Source organism: Rhinopithecus roxellana, chromosome 6, assembly GCF_007565055.1.
Source record: "Rhinopithecus roxellana isolate Shanxi Qingling chromosome 6, ASM756505v1, whole genome shotgun sequence".
Taxonomy (NCBI): Eukaryota; Metazoa; Chordata; class Mammalia; order Primates; family Cercopithecidae; genus Rhinopithecus; species Rhinopithecus roxellana.
Window position 1 is genome coordinate 140099401 of NC_044554.1, and position 18516 is coordinate 140117916.

General features: G+C 35.6%; 1 protein-coding gene across 19 annotated transcripts in view; it reads right to left on the reverse strand.

Moving 5' to 3' along the window:
• Positions 1-18516, reverse strand: part of DGKB (diacylglycerol kinase beta) — an 832080-nt gene that overhangs the window by 105572 nt on the left and 707992 nt on the right. The window lies entirely within an intron of this gene.

Sequence of the window (18516 nt, forward strand, 5' to 3'; positions counted from 1 at the left end):
ATCTCACAAATTATTTTTAGAAGCAGAGACAATTAATTGGGATAATAAGACAAATTGCATCAACATATACACACACAGACATATATATATACACAAAAGTGACCTAATTTATGTATTTCAACATATTTATATTGAAAAGCCAATATGGAGCAAATCAACTTTATTAATTTATATTTATTAGGCAGATGATGCCTGAAGAATGCAGAAACCTTAGCCATTTCATTTGATTATTTCAATCCCTGACCTGCCTACAGGCTGACATAATTTTCCTTCACAGAAACCAGTCTCCAGTGGTTACCAATCTTGATCTTCCAGAGTAGAATGAGTTCTCTTTGAATTACTGGAGCAGGGTGTATGCGAGGATGGATAAATCAGCCAAACCGAAAGGACTTGCAGGGCAAAGAAGCAGTAGGGCACCTGTCCTTACATTGTCCTGAAAGTGACCTCCTGTGTGACTTTCTGCGAGGTAAGAGGTAATTCTGCCTCTACTTTGGCTTAGCTTATATCACTCACAGTAAAGGTCACAAATCCTGGCAGCTTTCTGTGCCTGAGACTCCGATTACTGTGTATCTGAGAAGGAGCAGAGAGCTGTGAGACCTGTTTCTCTTAGGAATCTAGGTCAGAATTCATTCAGTAATGCCACCCAGGCCCTTCAAAGCAATATCTTACATTGTAGAAATACTTTGAGCAAATCCTGACGGTTGTTCATAAATTATATTACAACCTGAAGGGAGAAAAAGTTATTCTGTCCCTTTTTTGACTCCAGCTTCTCATAAGATAAGTCATAAAATTTAATTGGTGTCCTCAGAGCAAGGTCATAGTTCTTAAATTCACCTATACCCTTCATAACCTCCAAGTCAATAATAATAACTGAAGATGATGTTAGTGCTACTCAATTTGATAGAAGTGTCGGCAGCAGTTAATGTACAAGAAACCCATCCAAATATATGAAGGCTGTTTTTTTCTTTTAAGATTGTGAAGCTTTCTGAGTGACTCTGAAATACTGCAAATGTTTGGAATTTGGACTTTATGTAAATAAGAAGCATATGCACATTTGTTAACAGAGGTGACAGTATGAAGACTGGAGATTGGAAAAGGATAAGATAGAAGGAGAGAATAATCTTTTAAGAAAGCAAGTTCATACATTAAATGTAAATAAATGGAAAAGTCTATGCGGAAATGCTGTAAGCCTATTTTTAGGTAATTTACCTTTCCAAGACAAAAAGAGAGGTAGAAAAAGAAAAAAATATATAAAAAGGGGAGACTGAAGTGAAAACTTGCTTATTGCTTTGAGGTTGTATAAACGTTGCCAAAACTATGCCCAATGCCTACTCTAGTGTGGGAAACAGAGTTCCCACTCAAAGAATTGTACAGTGGTGACTCTGGAATCTAGAAGCCTGTCGCTAGTGTGAGTGGAACGGAACTAATTTCCTTCAAGGGAAAAGGCCAAAGACAGTGAATAAATGATAGAAACTTGTGGTGAGAATCAAGCAATGCAGAGACATTAAAAAATTCTTAGAACCATATGGATGCTAACATATTCGATTTTAATAATAAATAACTAATTCAAATATCCTGATTCTTTTTAAAAACCAAAGTCATGTATTGCATCCACCTAAGACACTATTAGAAATATAGGAGCTATAGTTTTATACCTTGGCGTGGCATTTCATTTTCCAAAGCAAATATTTGAGACTGTCTCTTTTTAAATGTTTCATTCAGGGATAAAATAAGACGTTTGGATTATCTCCTTAACATATTGCATCAAATAAATAAAACTATCTCCTCTTAATATTACTTCTATTCTCTCATTAAGATTGATGATATCTCAATCTTCTTTGACTGTAGCCTCTCTTTCCAATTCATCTACAATATTGTCAGATCTTGCTTCAAAATGACCCCGACTTTGTCTTTTCTATTTCTACAGCCATTGTCATAACTTGAAACTAAACTGGGATCCATGATAACTGATTGATTGTACCATCTTTGCTAGTTGATATTGGTCAAATCACCTAGCTTGATTAAAATGGAGTGGAAGACCTCTAAATCTAAATCTAAATTTCCCTTATTCAGATTTTCCTTCTATAAAATAAAGTGTTATTAGAGATTCTGAGAGAGAGAGAGAGACAGAGAGAGAGAGAGAGAGAGAGAGAGAGAGAGAGAGAGAGAGAGAGATCAATTTACTTTCCAGGTGCTTATTATCACATAAGGGGAGCAACTCGGCTTCTGACAGAGTGATTGGAGAAGACATAAAAAGGAGATAGAATGTGGAGTAGGCCTTGAATAATGTGCAGAATGTTAACAAGTCAGAGGAAAGGGCAGTAAGATTATGCCACCGTTGCTCTTGTCAAACGTTTTCTCAAAATTTATTCTTTCATAAGAGCCTTTAGCACAATGACACTGTTATAGACTGAATGCTTGTGTCTTTTCCAAATTCACCTGTTAAACCTAATCCTCAACGTGATATTAGAAGAGGGTGCTGGCCAGGTGCGGTGGCTCATGCCTGTAATCTTAACACCTTGGGAGGCCGAGGTGGGAGGATCATGAGGTCAGGAGATAGAGACCATCCCGGCTAACACAGTGAAACCCCATCTCTACTAAAAAAAATATATATATATAAAAGAAAATAGCAGGGCATAGTGGCATGTGCCTGTAATCTCAGCTACTGGGGAGGCTGAGGCAGGGGAATCACTTGAACCCAGGAGGCAGAGGTTGCAGTGAGCCGAGATCACGCTACTGCAATCCAGCCTGGGTGACAGAGTGAAGCAAAAAAAAAAACGGGGGTGCCTTTGGGAGTTGACTAGGTCATGAGGGTAGAGCCCTCATGAGTGGGACTGGTCCCTTTCCAGAGAGTTTCCTTGTCCCTCTCACATGTGAGGGCACAGAGAAAAGACAGCTGTCTTTTCTATGAAAAGTGGTCCCTCACTAGACACCAAATATTTGACAGTACCTTGATAATGGACTTTCTAGCTTCCAGAACTGTTAGAAGTAAATTTCTGTTATCTGTAAGCCGCCAGTCTATAGTATTTTTGTGATAACAGCCCAAATAGACTAAGACAGTAATGAATTTCGGGCCACTCTTTTTACCCCATGACTCTCATTACTTCTGTTCTTCATATCACATATGAGGGAGAGTCACGTATGCAGTACTTTTTGAATGGCAGGAAAATTGAGATTCATGAAGATGTCATAAATCTCCCCAAATCTGAAACTAATTTCACCTCCATATTTACTGTATTTATATTAGGGAAATGTGCATATGTACACATACACACACACACACACACACACACATGCACAAAACACACACTATGCTAAACTTTAAGAATAATAAGAGAAAAAGACTACTGGCTAAAATAAACGTCCTACTGAAAAGTTTACTAAAAACCCATATTTAATTATGATTATTTAACAGTGATATCAGGTAAGGATGATGTACCTTTGAATGTAATTGATTAAACAAAAATATAGAAAGCATTTTTAATGAAATATACTCTATCGGGAAAAGTATTCAAAAACTAAAAGAATGCAGCTGAATAAGCCAGGTAAGCATCGGAAAAGGGATATCACAGAGGTAGGTTCTGGCCAAGAAGTAAGGAACCTGTCTCCAAGCAGCCTCCAACATTCAAATATTGTGGTTTCCTTGGCAAGACTAATGGTATAATGAGTAAGAGTGCTTCAGGCTATTTTAATTAAAGGACAAGTTTACCAAGAAAAATTATAATAATTTTTTTCCCTCCATTTAACATGATTTCGGCCACACGCAATGGCTGATGCCTATAATCCTAGCACTTTGGGAAGCCGAGGTGAGTGGATCACCTGAGGTCAGGAGTTTGAGATCAGCCTGGCCCAACATGGTGAAACCCCGTCTCTACTAAAAATACAAAAATTAGCTGGGCATGGTGGCATGCGCCTATAGTCCCAGCTACTCGAGAGGCTGAGGTAGGAGAATCGCTTGAACCCGTGAGGCAGAGGTTGCACTGAGCCAAGATCACGCTACTGCACTCTAGCCTGGACAAAAAATGAGATCCCGTCTCAAAAAACAAAAACAGAAAAACAAAAACAAAAACAAAAGAATAACAAACATGTTTTCATGAAGAGAATGTGCTGGTTAGATTGGACTGAAAATAGAATTATTTGATAGTTATTTCAAGTTGTACATAAGAATTGGCATTTCGGTTACAAATTAGCTTTCTATATAGAAAGGAGCCTTATTAGGGGACATTTCTGTACCGGTTTGTCTGTAATGTTCACGAAAGCTTCAATTAGCCTAGGGTTCTCTATATATTACTGCTTGAATGGGTTTTCTTCATCAGTATATTATATAAAATAAAGCCTACATATATTAGTTAATAACTTTTGAGTAGTGATTGTTTGACAGATATTGCGTGAAGTGCTTCACATCTAATCTGTAACAGAACTTTATGTTTTCTGTTTTAAAATTAATGTAATTTTATAACCAAAGGAACTGAGAAACAGAAATGTTAAGTACTTTGTCCAACATCACAAGCTGGTAAGTGAAGGAGCCCAAATTCAAAAGAAGATAATCTAGCTTTTGAACCCACATTCTTAACCCCTGTGGCAAACGGCTTGTCACATTGGACTGACAATGCTGAAATCCATCTTCCGTGCTGAGAATATCATATGATTCACTATAAACTAAGTAACAAATTATAAAGAGTATACTCTGTAAGTTTTGAAATCCTACTCAATTTTGTTGTTGTTGTTGGCTAAGAAACTTCGGGTAACTTTAGCAAATGTTGCTCAGAGATTAGTCTTCTGATTTATTTATCACCCCTCCAGCTTTACTGAGGTATAATTAAATATTGTATATATTGGGGGCATCAACATGATGTTCTGATATACATACAAACTGTGAAATGATTACCACAATCTAATTAACATATCACCTCACATCGTTATCTTTTGTGTGTGTGTTGCAAGATCTATACTCAGCGAATCTGAAGTTTACAAAACACTACTATTAACTATACTGCTGTATATTATTATTCACACTGCAATACATACTTTATATTAGATCTTCAGAATATATTCATCCCACATAACTAAAGCTTTGTACCCTTTTAAAAACATAATCTCCTCATTTCCCCAACTGCTAGTTATTGCCAATGATCTTTCTATTCCCTAATTCTAGAAGTCAGATGTTGTTGATTTTTAAGATTACACATATAAGTGAGATCATGCAGTATTTGTCGTTCTGTGTCTAGCTTATTAACTTAGCATAATGTCCTCTAGGTACATTCGTATTGTCATAAATGACAAAATTTCCTTCTTTTTAAGGCTGAAGAATATTCCACTGTGTGTGTGTATGTGTGTTAATGTGTGCATGTAACACATTTCTTTATCTATGCCTGGACACATGAACACTAAGGTTGGTATCATATTTTGGCTATTCTGAATAATGCTGCAGTGAACATGAGAGTACAGAGATTTCTTCAACACATCGATCTCATTTTTTTATATATACCCAGCATTTAGATTGCTCGATCATATGGTAGTTCTGTTTTTAATTTTGTGAGAAACTTCCATACAGTTTTCCATAATGGCTGTACCAGTTTACACTCCCAGGAAGAGGTTACAAGGGTTCCCCTTTCTCCATATCTTCTCCAACGTTTATCTTTAGTCTTTTTGATCATAGTCATTCTAAGAGGTGTGAGGTAACATCTCATTGTGATTTTGATTTGTATTTTCCTGATAATAAATGATGTTGAACATTTCTTCACATATCTTTTTGCGATTTGTATGTCTCCTTTTGCAAAATGTCTCTTCAGGTCTTTGCAAATTTTTTAATCTGGTTATTTGTTTTCTTGCTAATGAGTTGTTAGGTTCCTTACATATTTTGACTATTAACTCTTTATCAGACGTATAATTTACAAATATTTTCGTCCATTTTGTAGGTTGTCTCTTTATGCTATTGATTATTTCCTTTGCTGTGCAGAGGTTTTTAGTTTGATGCAATACCACTTGGCTATTTTTGTTTTTGTTGCTTGTACTTTGGGATCATAGCCAAAAAAATAAAAATAAAAAAATAATAATAATTGCATAGACTAATGTGGAGTAGCTTTTCCTGATGTTTTCTTCTAGCAGTTTCTAGTTAAAGGTTTTATGCTTTAAAATTTTAATCCATTTTAGGTTGAATTTTTTTGTGTGTTGCAAATTAGGGGTTCGATTCTATTCTTCAGGATGTGTATATCCAGGTTTCCCCACACCATTTGTTGAGGAGACTGTGATTTCCTGATTATGTGTTCTTGGCACCTTTGTCGAAGATCAATTGACCATAAATGAGTGGATTTATTTCTGGGCTATTTTGTTTCATTGGTTGACATGTCTGTTTTTATGCCAGTACTATACTGTTTTGATTACTATACCTTGGTAGTATATTTTGAAATCAAGTGGTGTGATGCATCAATGCCTCAATCTTCTACTTGTATAAGATTGCTTTGGCTATTTGGGGTCTTTTGTTGTTCCATATAAGTTTTAGCATTGTGTTTTCTATTTCTGTGAAAAATGCCATTGTAATTTTGGTAGGAATTACATTGAATCTGTAGATAGCTTTATATGTAGTATGGACATTTTAACAATATTAATTCTTACAATTCAAGAACATGGGTATTTTTCCATTTATTCATGTTTTCTTAAATTTCTTTCATCAATGCTTTTAGTTTTCAGTGTATAAATATTTTACCACTTTTGACTTTGCTGCTAAATATTTTATTTTTTGATGCTATTTTAAATAGAATTTTTTTTTTAATTCTTTTTCTGATAGTTCCTTTTCAGTTTATAGAAATGGAACTAATTTTTGTGTGTTTATTATGTATACTGCAGTACTATTCAATTCATTTTTAGTTCTAACAGCTTTTGGTATAGTCTGGAGTTTTCTGTATATAAGATCACACCATCTGCAAAGATACCATTTTGCTTCTTTCTTTTCAATATGAATGAATTTTATTTTGTTCTTAGCTAATTGTTTTGATTAGGAGTTCCTATATGTACCATATTGAAAACAAGTGCTGAGAGAGCAGTCTTGACTCATTCTTGATTTTAAGACAAAAGCTTTCAACTTTTCACTGTTGAGTGTGTTGGCTTTGGGTCTCTATTATATGGCATTTATTATGTTAAGGAATGCACGTTCCTTCTATACCTAATTTGGTGAGTGTCTTTATTACAAAAGTATGTTGATTTTTTTTTCCATGCTTTTCCAGCATCTAGTTAGGGAATCAGATGGTTTTTGTGCATCATTCTGGAAATGTGGTATATCACATTTATTGATTTGTGTATGACGAAGCATCCTTACATCATTGGAGTCCCACTTAATCAGAGTGTATGACCCTTTTAATGTGCTGTTGAATTTGGTTTGCTAGTGTATTGTGGAGTTTTTTGCTTCTATGTTCATCAGGAATATGGGCCTCTAATTTTCTTTTCTTGTAGTGTTTTTATCTGGCTTTGTTGTCAGTGTAATCCTGACCTTGCAAATTTAGTCTGAAGTATTCCTTCTGCTTCCTGCTTCTTCCGTTTTGTGAAGAGTTTTGGAAGCATTGGCATTCTTTTTAAATGTTTGGTAGACTTCACCAGTGAAGCCATCAGCTCCTAGACTTTTCTTTGTTGGGAGGTTTTGATTACTGATTCAATCTCCTTACTCATTATTGGTCTGTTCAAATTTTCTATTACTTTACAATTTAGTCTTGGTAGATTGTGTGTTTCTAGAAATTTATCCATTTTTTTAAGGTTATCTAATTTGTCAGCATAGCCTCTTATGATCATTTGAATTTCTGTGGTTACAGTTGTACTGTCTTCACTTTCATTTCTGGTTTTAATTGGATCTTCTCTTTTTTATCTTAGTCTAATTAAAGGTTTGTAATTTTTTTTTTAATCTTTCCAAAACACCAACTCATAATTTCATCAGTCTTTTTTTAAAAATCATTTTATCACATTGATTTCATTTATTTTTGCTCTGACATTTATTATTTCCTTCCTTCTGCTAATTTTGGGTTTAATTTGCTCCTCATTTTTTAGTTTCTTGAGGTAGAACATCAGGTTGTTTATTCAAAATCTTTTTCCTTTCTTTTCTTTTTCTATTTTATTTTATTTTATCTTATTTCATTTTTTAAATTTTATTGAGACAGTTTTGTTATGTTACCCAGGCTGGAGTGCAGTGATGCAATCATGGGTCACTATAGCCTCAACCTCCTGCACTCAATGGATCCTCCTGCCTCAGCCTCCCAAGTAGCTGGGATTGCAGGTGTGGGCTACCACACTTGCCTATTTTTTTTTTTTTTTTTTTTTTTTTTTTTGGTAGAAATGGGGTTTTACCATGTTGCCTAGGCTGGTCTCGAATTCCTGGGCTCAAGTAATCTGTCTGCCTTAGCCTCTAAAAATGCTGTGATTACAGACATGAGCCAGCATGCCTGGCTTCTTTTCTTAAAGTCAGCATTTATTATTAAATTTCCATCTTAGAACTGCTTTTGCTGTATCACATGGGCTTCAGTAGGTTTTGTTTCTATGTTTATTTGTCTCAATATATTCTTTAATTTACATTTTAATTTTGGCTTTTATCCAATGGTTGTTCAGGAGTATGTTGTTTAGTTTCCTCATATTTTTAATTTTCCAATTTTCCTCCTGTTATTGATTTCTAGTTTCATACCATTTCAGTCAGAAAATGTATTTAATATTATGTCCATCTTCTTAACTGTGTTAACATTTGTGAACTAACATATATATCCTGGAGAATATTCTGTGTGCATGTGAACATAATGTGCATTCTGCTGTGTTGGATGGAATGTTCTGTATATGTTTCTTATGTCCATTTGGTCAGTAGTGTTGTAGAAGTCTACTGCTTCCTTATTGATTTTCTGTCTGTGTGAAGATAATGGGGTATTGAAGTCCCCTACTGTTATTGCATTGTGTTTTATTTCTCCTTTCAGTTCAGTAAATATTTGCTTTATATATTTAGGTGTGCCAGTACTTGGTGCATATATGCATATAATTTTTATATCCTGTTGATGAATTGAACACTTTATTATAATATAATAACCTTCTTTGTCTCTTGTGACAGGTTTTGACTTAAAATCTAATTCATCTTATGTAAGCAGAGCCACCCTGCTGCTTTTATTATTTGCAGGAAATATCTCTTGATCTCTGTAAACTTTCAATCTATGCATGACCTTGAAGCTAAAGTGAGTCTCTTTTAGGCAGTATATAGCTGGATACTGTATTTTTATCCATTTAGCCGCTCTACGTCTTTTGACTGGAGACTTTAATCTACTCAAATTTTATGTAATTGTTACTAGGACAGGACCTCCCACTGTTATTTTGTTGTTTTCTGACTGCTTTGCATCTCTTTCTTTCTTTTTTTCCTCTGACTGTATTACTTCTGAATCGATGGCTTTTTGTAGTGCTATACTGTGATTCATTTCTCTTTTGTGTATCTACTACAGATTTTGTTTTGTAGTTATCTGGGGATTATCTCAAACATCTTATAATTATAACAGTCCTTTTTTAAGCTGATAACTATGAGTATAGATAAGAACTCTACACTTTTACTTCTCCCACATTTTATGTTATTGATGTCAGTATTTACATTTTTTATATTATGTATCCATTCACAAATTACTGTAGCTATGGGTTGTTAAAGTTTTGTCAATTAACTTTTAGACTAGATTAAAAATAATGTATGCATTATTATAGTATTAGAGTATGTTGAATTTGACGATATTTTTACCTTTATAGGGAGCTTTATTTTTTAGTTTCATATGCTTTTATGTTAATTAACCTTTTGTTTCAACTTAAGAACTCTAGCTTTTCTTTTAAGTTAGGTCTGATAGTGATCCATTTCCTAGCTTCTATTTGTCTCGGAAAATATTTCTCCTTCATTACTGAAGAACAGCCTTGTTAGGTATTATACTTCCGGTTAGTCTGCTTTCTTTTATTTTTTGCTTTTATCTCATTTAATGTGTCACATCTCTTTTCCTGGCCTGCAAGGTTTCTGTGGAAAAATCCACTGAATGTCTTACAGAGATTTCCTTTGTGTAACAATTCACTATTCTCTTGTTACTTTCACAATGGTGTTCGACTTTTGAGAACTTGATTATCATGTATCTCCATGAAGATCTTTATGTTTAATCTGTTAGGGTTCTTTGGTCTTCATGGATTGGGATGTTCATTTTCCTCTCCAGATTGAGAAGTTTTCTGTCATTATTTCTTTAAATAAGCTTGTTGCCCTTTCTCTTGCTCTACTCATTCTGAATCTTTTATAATGCATATTTGGTGTTCTTGATGGTGTCCCATAAGTCCTGTAGGCTTCTTTTACTCCTTTTTAATTCTTTTACCCAGATCAAGTCTGCTGTTGAAATTTTACCCAGATCAAGTCTGCTGTTGAACCCTTGTGGCTCACTGAGATTCTTTAAGATGAATATTTAAAATTATTTTGTCAGGCAGCTTGTAGTTACCAATTTCCTCAGGGTTGGTTACTGGTGCTTGACTTTGATACTTCGATACTATCATGTTTTCCTGATTATTCATCATTTTATGGCTTTGCTTGATGTCTGCTTATTTAACGAAATGACAGCTCTTTCAGTCCACATAGACTACTCAGGAAGGGAAAACTCTTCACAAGTTAGCCTATCCAGAGATTCTGGATGAGCTCCAGGGGCAGACTTGATGTTAGAATACTCTGACAGGCCGGCTGGGTGCCTGGGTCAGTGGGTAACCATCGCTGGCACCTGGGTCCACAGGGTTCAACCAGGTGTCTGGCTCCACAGAAATAGGCCTTGTCCTTAGGCCAAAGCCTTGGACTGTGGAGGCAGGTATGCCTCTGGAATGGGCCTAGAACTTAGGTCCATGGGGTTTAACTGGAGCTTGGGTACACAGGGGTCAGTCTGGGGCCAGAGTCCACTGGGATGGGCATGGTTCTGGGGTTGACAGAAAGAGGAGTGCTCATTTCACTCTTCTTTCCCATGTGAGGATCTCTCTCTCCATGTTGTGCTATATGGGCTTGGACAAACTGGTGTTGTGGGTAAGGTGAAAATGTTCTTCCTACCCTCTTTAATGTGTGTTTTCTTATTTCTGTGTTCCACTCAGGTGCTATAATCTGTCATCCAGATTCCTTAGCTCCCGTGAAGATATCTTTGCACGTAAATGGTTGTTCAAATTGATTTTTTGTTTTTTTTAGAGGTGGAATCTCGCTGTATCACCCAGGCTGGAGTGCAGTGGTGCAATCTCGGCTTACTGCAACCTCCGCCTCCTGGGTTCAAGAGATTCTCTTGCCTCAGCCTCCCTAAGTGCTGGGATTATAGGCGTGAGCCACCGCACTTGGCCACTTACATTGATTTGCATGTGAGGGCAAGAGTGCTGCCAACTCCTATTCTGCCATCTTGCTGTCACTTGAGGAGTCCCCTGACTTTCGTATATGTGATCTCGTCTGCATCTCCAGCTGTCTGGCCCAGGCTATTAGCACTAGATTGTCTAACAATTCATTCCGGGCCCTGTTGTCTAATCTTAACAACTGATTATTAACATCTGAAATAACTACAGTTTCCTTTATCCTTATTGCTATTATGTTTGAAATCTCTCTGCCATCAAGTTTATCTTACCCTCAGTGGGATTAGATTTTGAATACTGTGATATAAATGAAATTTTAAAATACATTCCATTAAAATATTTTATACTTGAAGTTGAAAACTAAAATGACCTGTTCACTTTTTATTATCTGAGACGTATGCATCTCCTTTGTGTTAGACTTCTGTCAGACTGCATCCATGAGGCTTCTCTTCCATGTGTCCATTTGTCTCCCAAATATACAGTATGTGCCTTTGGTTTAGGTGCTAACACTTGCCAGTTCAGTTATGACCAGGTTAATAAGATCATATTAAAATGAATGATAGCTTATGCTCAGAAAACAAAGTATGCCTAGGTTATAAAGGTTATGTTTTATTTATAACTGTCCAATGCAACTGATAAACATTTCCCTGACATTAAGTTGTTTAGACAATATTATGTGGGTCTCACTTTCATTGATATGAACTTGTGAAGACAAAGAGAAAGAAGGAGTGAGAGGTACAAAAGAAGAAGTAAGAGGGCACTATATTCTATAGATGAAAATTTGCAATCTAGAAGAGCAAGTAGCTTTTCTGAGGCTATAGAACCAAGAGAAAGGACCAAGATTTGAGTTGAAAACATTGTACCTGCCTTATACTCTCTTGCCGCATCCAGAAGAGATTTCAGATTCTTTTTATCACGCTTTCTTCACATCCTCAATCCAACCTCAATGAAAGTATTCAGCCATTTGTTGAGGATGCAGGGAGATACATGCAGCTAGTGAATTATTGGACAAAATGAATCTATTTCTCTGATCTTGACATCACATGATAGAACATAGAATTTATCCTCATTAATTAGGAAGGGTGCTATTTAAAATGGACCACAGAATATAGAATCAGATGATTGCATTTGAATTTCAACTCAGATGTACACTAGATAAAATGTTGGTTACATCATCCAACAACCCTGAATCTTACTCAGTTTAACCACATGCATATTAATTAGCATTGATCTATTTTAAACTGTTGTAATATATATTGGAAAGTACTTCTCTATATATTTTATCAACCCTACATATATGTACATAGAGTACTTTGTGTATTTCAATTATTTTTAGCTACTTCTAGATACCTAAAAATCTTTCTTTCTGTGCAGAATTGTGTCTCTTTGTTTGTTTTCCTCCATAGCAAATGCAGCAGTATGTGATCAAGTATACTCTAAAAGTAAAATGAGAAATGAAAAATAGAACCCATCTCAGGTTTTTCCTTCTTTACCCCATCTTCAGCCCTTCCCTAATACCTTGTAAGGAATTTTGTTACTGTGAGTATTTACAAATTCGGATTAATTCCCTAGAGTTAACAGTGTCCCTAGCACTGGTAGTGTAAACAACTGGGTTTTCCTTTTAAAAGTGGCAAGGCATCCAGTAGAAGTTGGAGGAAGTCCCACATTCAATTCATTATAGTAACAATATAAAAAATTCACAAAATTTTAAAGTAAATAATAAGTTATCAAAAAAAGACAAATGGGTACGACAATGTGATGAAGCCTGAATATGGTGTCAGAACAAAGTAGCTTTCTTAAAACTGTTCTCCATTGCCTGGATCAGAATTATTTGTAATCAACCAGCTTGAAAACTCCTTTTGAAAGAAGATGTAAACTTGAAACAAAAATGAAAACATTCCCATTTAAGCCTTGGAAAAAAATAAAATAATTTAATTAGAGGTGTTTTAGTGATTAAATATTTTAATATTAATCACCCTCCTATTGCTACTACACATAATGCAATCAGCAGAGTCAATATGTGTATACTCTTATGATGATAAAGATCAAGACATAGAATTCAATTAAAGACATTTCACTCTACTTGCAGCATCTCCCTTGGCCCCTAATTAAGTGGGAAGAAAAAAAAAAAGAATAAGAATTCTTGAAATCTTTTCAGAGCACTGTGAAACAGGAAGCACATGCAGAGATTACTTGGTGACCCCTATGTGGCTGCAAAAGTAAGAATAACTAACAACGTTACAATAATGCCCTTGCTAAAACCTTTCACGTATAAAAAATAATATAATGTATGTCTACTCCAAGCTCCTGAACTTAATGTTGATTCTCTCTATTGATTCATTCACCATAGTTTGTAAAAAAAGCCCTCCATCTTTATTACACTGTCTTCCCATCTCTTTTTTTCCCTCCTCTTCTCCTTGCAGCTAAGCTTTTAGCATGGTTATTTGTCCTTTTTTCTTCCCTTTCTCACCTTCCATTTCACTGTTCTGTAAACTGCAATCAGGCTTTGAGCATGTGCTCCAACCCCAATGAACCTATCGCAGCAAAGATCACTGAGGTTCTATTAAGTGTGAGACACAGTACAAATATTTCTGTCCCTATATTCTTGACCTTTCTGAAGCTCATGAAATAATTCTATGTGCCAGAAACCTTTATTTCTAGCTTTTTAAGATAGTGTTCCCTTACGATTCTCCTCATTCTTTATTAATCATTCTGTCTAAATACTGGCAGAGTTTGGTCCATTTCACTAGACTTTCAAAGAACTAGCTTGTTTGTTTTATTTGCTTATCTATTGAATCTTTGCTTTTTACTGAATCGGTTTTTACTTTTATCTCTTATCTTCCTCTTCCACATTTTCTGCATTAACTCTGCCATTTTCCTAAATTTCTGAGTTGATCTCTTAGCTCATTTAATTTTATGCTTTCTTCTTTCCTGGGACTTCTTTCTTAGTACGTTCTTCTTTCCTAGTACTTGTATTATAGTCATATTGATTTCTTAGCTCATTAATTTTTAATCTTTTTGTAGTACTTATAGAATTTTCCCTTTAAATACCACTTGAAAGCCTCTCTTAATCTACAGTATTTAATTTTTATTCCCATTTTAAAATATTGTACTTATTTTTTTCATTTTGATAGTTTAGAATTTCCAAACGTATGAATACTTGAAGCGCTATTTTTTGAATTTTATAAAAAATACTTTAAGTGGGAAAATGAAATTATCTGTTTTACGTGTTTTAAAAGATTACTGAGGTTGTTATGATAGCTAATGGAATATAGCCAGAGTGGATATTTTGAAAATAAATTGGAGGTTATTGCATAGATTGAGAGAAGATGGTAGTTTTATTAGGATACTCAGTAAAGGCAGAAGAGATGTAGACAGATTCAAACATGCATTGAAGGTATAACGGACAAAATAAGTAGTAGCATCAAGAATAACATTAAAGAGAAAAGTGAGGAAAGAGGGAGCAAGGGCCAGGGCCAAGTAGCTTCTCCTTGGTTTTTATATATGTATCTCTTCTAATTAAATTTTGAGAATAACTCAGCTGGTCACGGTGGTTTATATCTGTAATCCTGATACTTTGGGAGGTTGAGGTGGGAGAATCGCTGGAGACCAGCAGTTTGAGACCAGCATGGGCAACATAGTGAAATCCTATCTCTAAAAACAAACAAAATAGCCAGGAGTGGTAACACACTCCTGCAGTTCTAGCTTTTGGGGTGGCTGAGGTGGGAGGATTAATTGAACACAAGAATTCCAGGTTACAGTGAGCTATGATCTTCCCAATGGATTCCAGCCTGGGTGACAGATTTTTTATTCTGTCATTTATTAGACAGAATTTATTCTGTCATTTATTAGAATGAAATTAAAAATGTAATCTGTTATTAGAATACAATTTTATTCTAATTTTTTTTTCACATTAGAATAACTCATATTAGTTCTAGGCTTTCTGTTATCTGAACACTAAATGCATTTATGATTTCTACCCTCAACAAAACATAGACATTTTTATTAGCTTGGGAAACAGACTGTAAGTGTTGTCAATACAAAAGAATGGCATTCTTTATAAAAGTCTCTGAGTAGGATAACCAAATTAACCAATGGACTATGATGCGTGATACGGTTTGGCTGTGTCCCCACTCAAATCTCATCTTGAATTGTAGTTTCCATAATCCCCATGTGTCGTGGGAGGCACATGGTGGGAAGTAATTGAATCATAGAGGTTGTTACCCTCATGCTGTTTTTGTGATAGTGAGTTCTCATGAGATCTGATGGCTTCATATGGGGCCTTTTCTCCTTTGCTTGGCAGTTCTCTTTCCTGCACCCCTGTGAAGAGGCATCTTCCAATCATGATTATAAGTTTCCTGAGGCCTCCACAGCCATGTGGAACTGTGAGTCAATTAAACCTTTTTTTTTTTTTTTTTTTTAGGTGGAGTTTGGCTCTTGTTGCCCAGGCTGGAGTGTAATGGCACAATTTCAGCTGACTGCAACCTCCGCCTCCCGGGTTCAAGCGATTCTCCTGTCTCAGCCTCCCGAGTAGCTGGGATTACAGGTGCCCACCACCACGCTTGGCTAATTTTTGTATTTTTTAATAGAGATGGGGTTTCACCATGTTGGCCAGGCTGGTCCTGAACTCCTGACCTCAGATAATCCACCTGCCTCTGCCCCCCAAAGTGCTGGGATTACAGGTGTGAGCCACCGCATCTGGCCTAAACATTTTTTCTTTATAAGTTACCCAGTCTCAGGTATTTCTTCATAACAGTGTGAGAACGGACTAGTAAAATGAGTAAAAGTTGACATATTTAACAGAAAAATTTCTTCTAACTGTGAAATGGATTAATATAAGTTTTGTTCAACATTCACAGTTTTGTAGACCAGTAGGACTTTGTGATACCATGTATTCAAGTGTGGTTGAATTTAATTTTTAAAAGAATACCAGAATAAGAAGACTGTGTGTTAAGAATAGAGGTAATCATGCTTGGAGAAGGTATTTTGGATGAGAAGAAAAATATAGATTAGTTTTGTTTGTACATTATAGCTTTTTAAAGTTAAGAGTCAGTAAATAGTCTGGATTAAACACTTTTTAGATTTGTTGACTAGGAGAATAATTAAAGATATGTTTTCAAAGACTACAGATGAAATTTATAAACAGCTGAAATTAGGGGGAAATGCAACAGGATATTCTCTGCCACTTTGTCCTATAGCTTCCTTGCATAATCCAAGAACATTTAATGAGTTCAAATTTGCCTGAATGGAAGAGAACAAGAATTGCTAGACGGTGAAAGGAATGGGAGGGAACAACCCCAGAGACGGCAAATGCAGCTGCAGCTCTCCAATGGCAACAAGTGTTATGGAAATACACATAAGCACAATCAAGTCTATGTACAGCAGGAACTTGGTCTTTGGTGCAAAAAGGAACAGACTTTTCACAGTTGATTTAATTTGTCTATGTTATAAATGGAATAGTAATCATATAAAGGAATAAAAAAGAATCCATAGCCCTAGGGTACATGTGTTGCTTCAACTGTGCCTATCCCTCAAAAACATGCAATTCTTCCTAGGAAAATCTGCAGCTTTTGAATTATTATTGGGAGGCACTTTTTTTAAAAAACCAAGAAAATTTTGACTCTTAAAGCCTGATTTAAGTCCTGCTCTAATTTGTAATGTAGATTTTAGGTGGCTTTGTCTATGAAATTTGTTGAATAGATTCAAAGCAACCATTCTATACAGTGTAACTTTCCTTGTTGAACACGGTTTAAAAAAAAAAACCCTTGAACACTCATCTGTGTCTCTCCTAGTATAGAGAACAGATTCACAAATGGGCATTGACTATCTCTGTCCTACCTAATGAATTTCTTCATAGAAAGGCAAAAGGTGAATACAACTCAAAGATGATAGTGCAATTATGTGTAGAAAGTGTTGACATATAAGAGCCTATTTTATATATTTATGAACAAAAATTATGTAAAAATGCAATACTGGCAATTTAACAAGGTCTATTAAGTTAACATCAATCAAATCTTTTGCATTTATTCAAAATATAGTAAATTCTCACCTAGTAAAGTTTCTCTCTCTCTCTCTCTCTCTTTATATATACACACACACACACACACATACACACACACACACACACATACCTATATATATATATATTTTGTGTGTGTGTGGAGATGGAGTCTCGCTCTGTCACCCAGGCTGAAGTGCAGTGGTGTGATCTCGACTCACTGCAACTTCTGCCTCCCGGGTTCAAGTGATTCTCCTGCCTCAGCCTCCCACGTAGCTGGGATTATAGGTGTAAGCCACCACACCCAGCTAATTTTTGTATTTTTAGTAGAGATGGGTTTCGCCATGTTGGCCAGGATGGTCTTGAACTCCTGACCTCAGGTGATCAACCCGCCTCAGCCTCCCAAGGTTCTGAGATTACAGGCATGGGCCACCATGCCCAGCCAAAGTCAATGTATTTCAAATGTTCACTGTCATTGCATTTGCCTTGTAACTACAGGTCTCGGGTAGTGCCCAGTGGGTAGCTATGGAGTTCTCTTTTCTGGTTCGTAATAGGAATGTCTGACATTGTCATTGAAGCATTAAAATTATAGGAATGTTTTATTGTTTGCTACCATTTCTCTTTTTACCTTTGATCCAATATTAAATGGTGTTCCTTAATTTGACAAGCATGTTATGTAAAATAAATACATTTCAAATAGTTGAGCACTTTTATCTTCTGGGTTTGCAATTATTCATGTCCTGACTTTGAAACTTTATTGCAGATTAAAAACAAATTAAAACACATATACATCCCTACATATGTGTACACACACATGCACACACACACACACGCACACACACACGGTTGAATTTGCTTAGGAAAGAAATCCATCAAAATAAATAATTCATGTTGGGATGGACTGAAATCTAGTCTTTTAGAAGGTGCCAACAGATGGTTTACATTTATAGAATGCACACTTGCTGACTTCCAAACAGAAATTAAAATTCATAAAGTATATCATTAGGACTCCTTATAAGCAGCATTATGTTTATGGTATGAATTTGGATTTTCCCAGGTGAACAGTTTTCCATCATAATTTTACTGAGAATAAGGGAAACAAATAGCTTTCCAGTTACTATTTTATGTTAGCAAGTTTAAAATCAAACCCTGCTGCTGATCATCCAGCAGCACATGCCAAT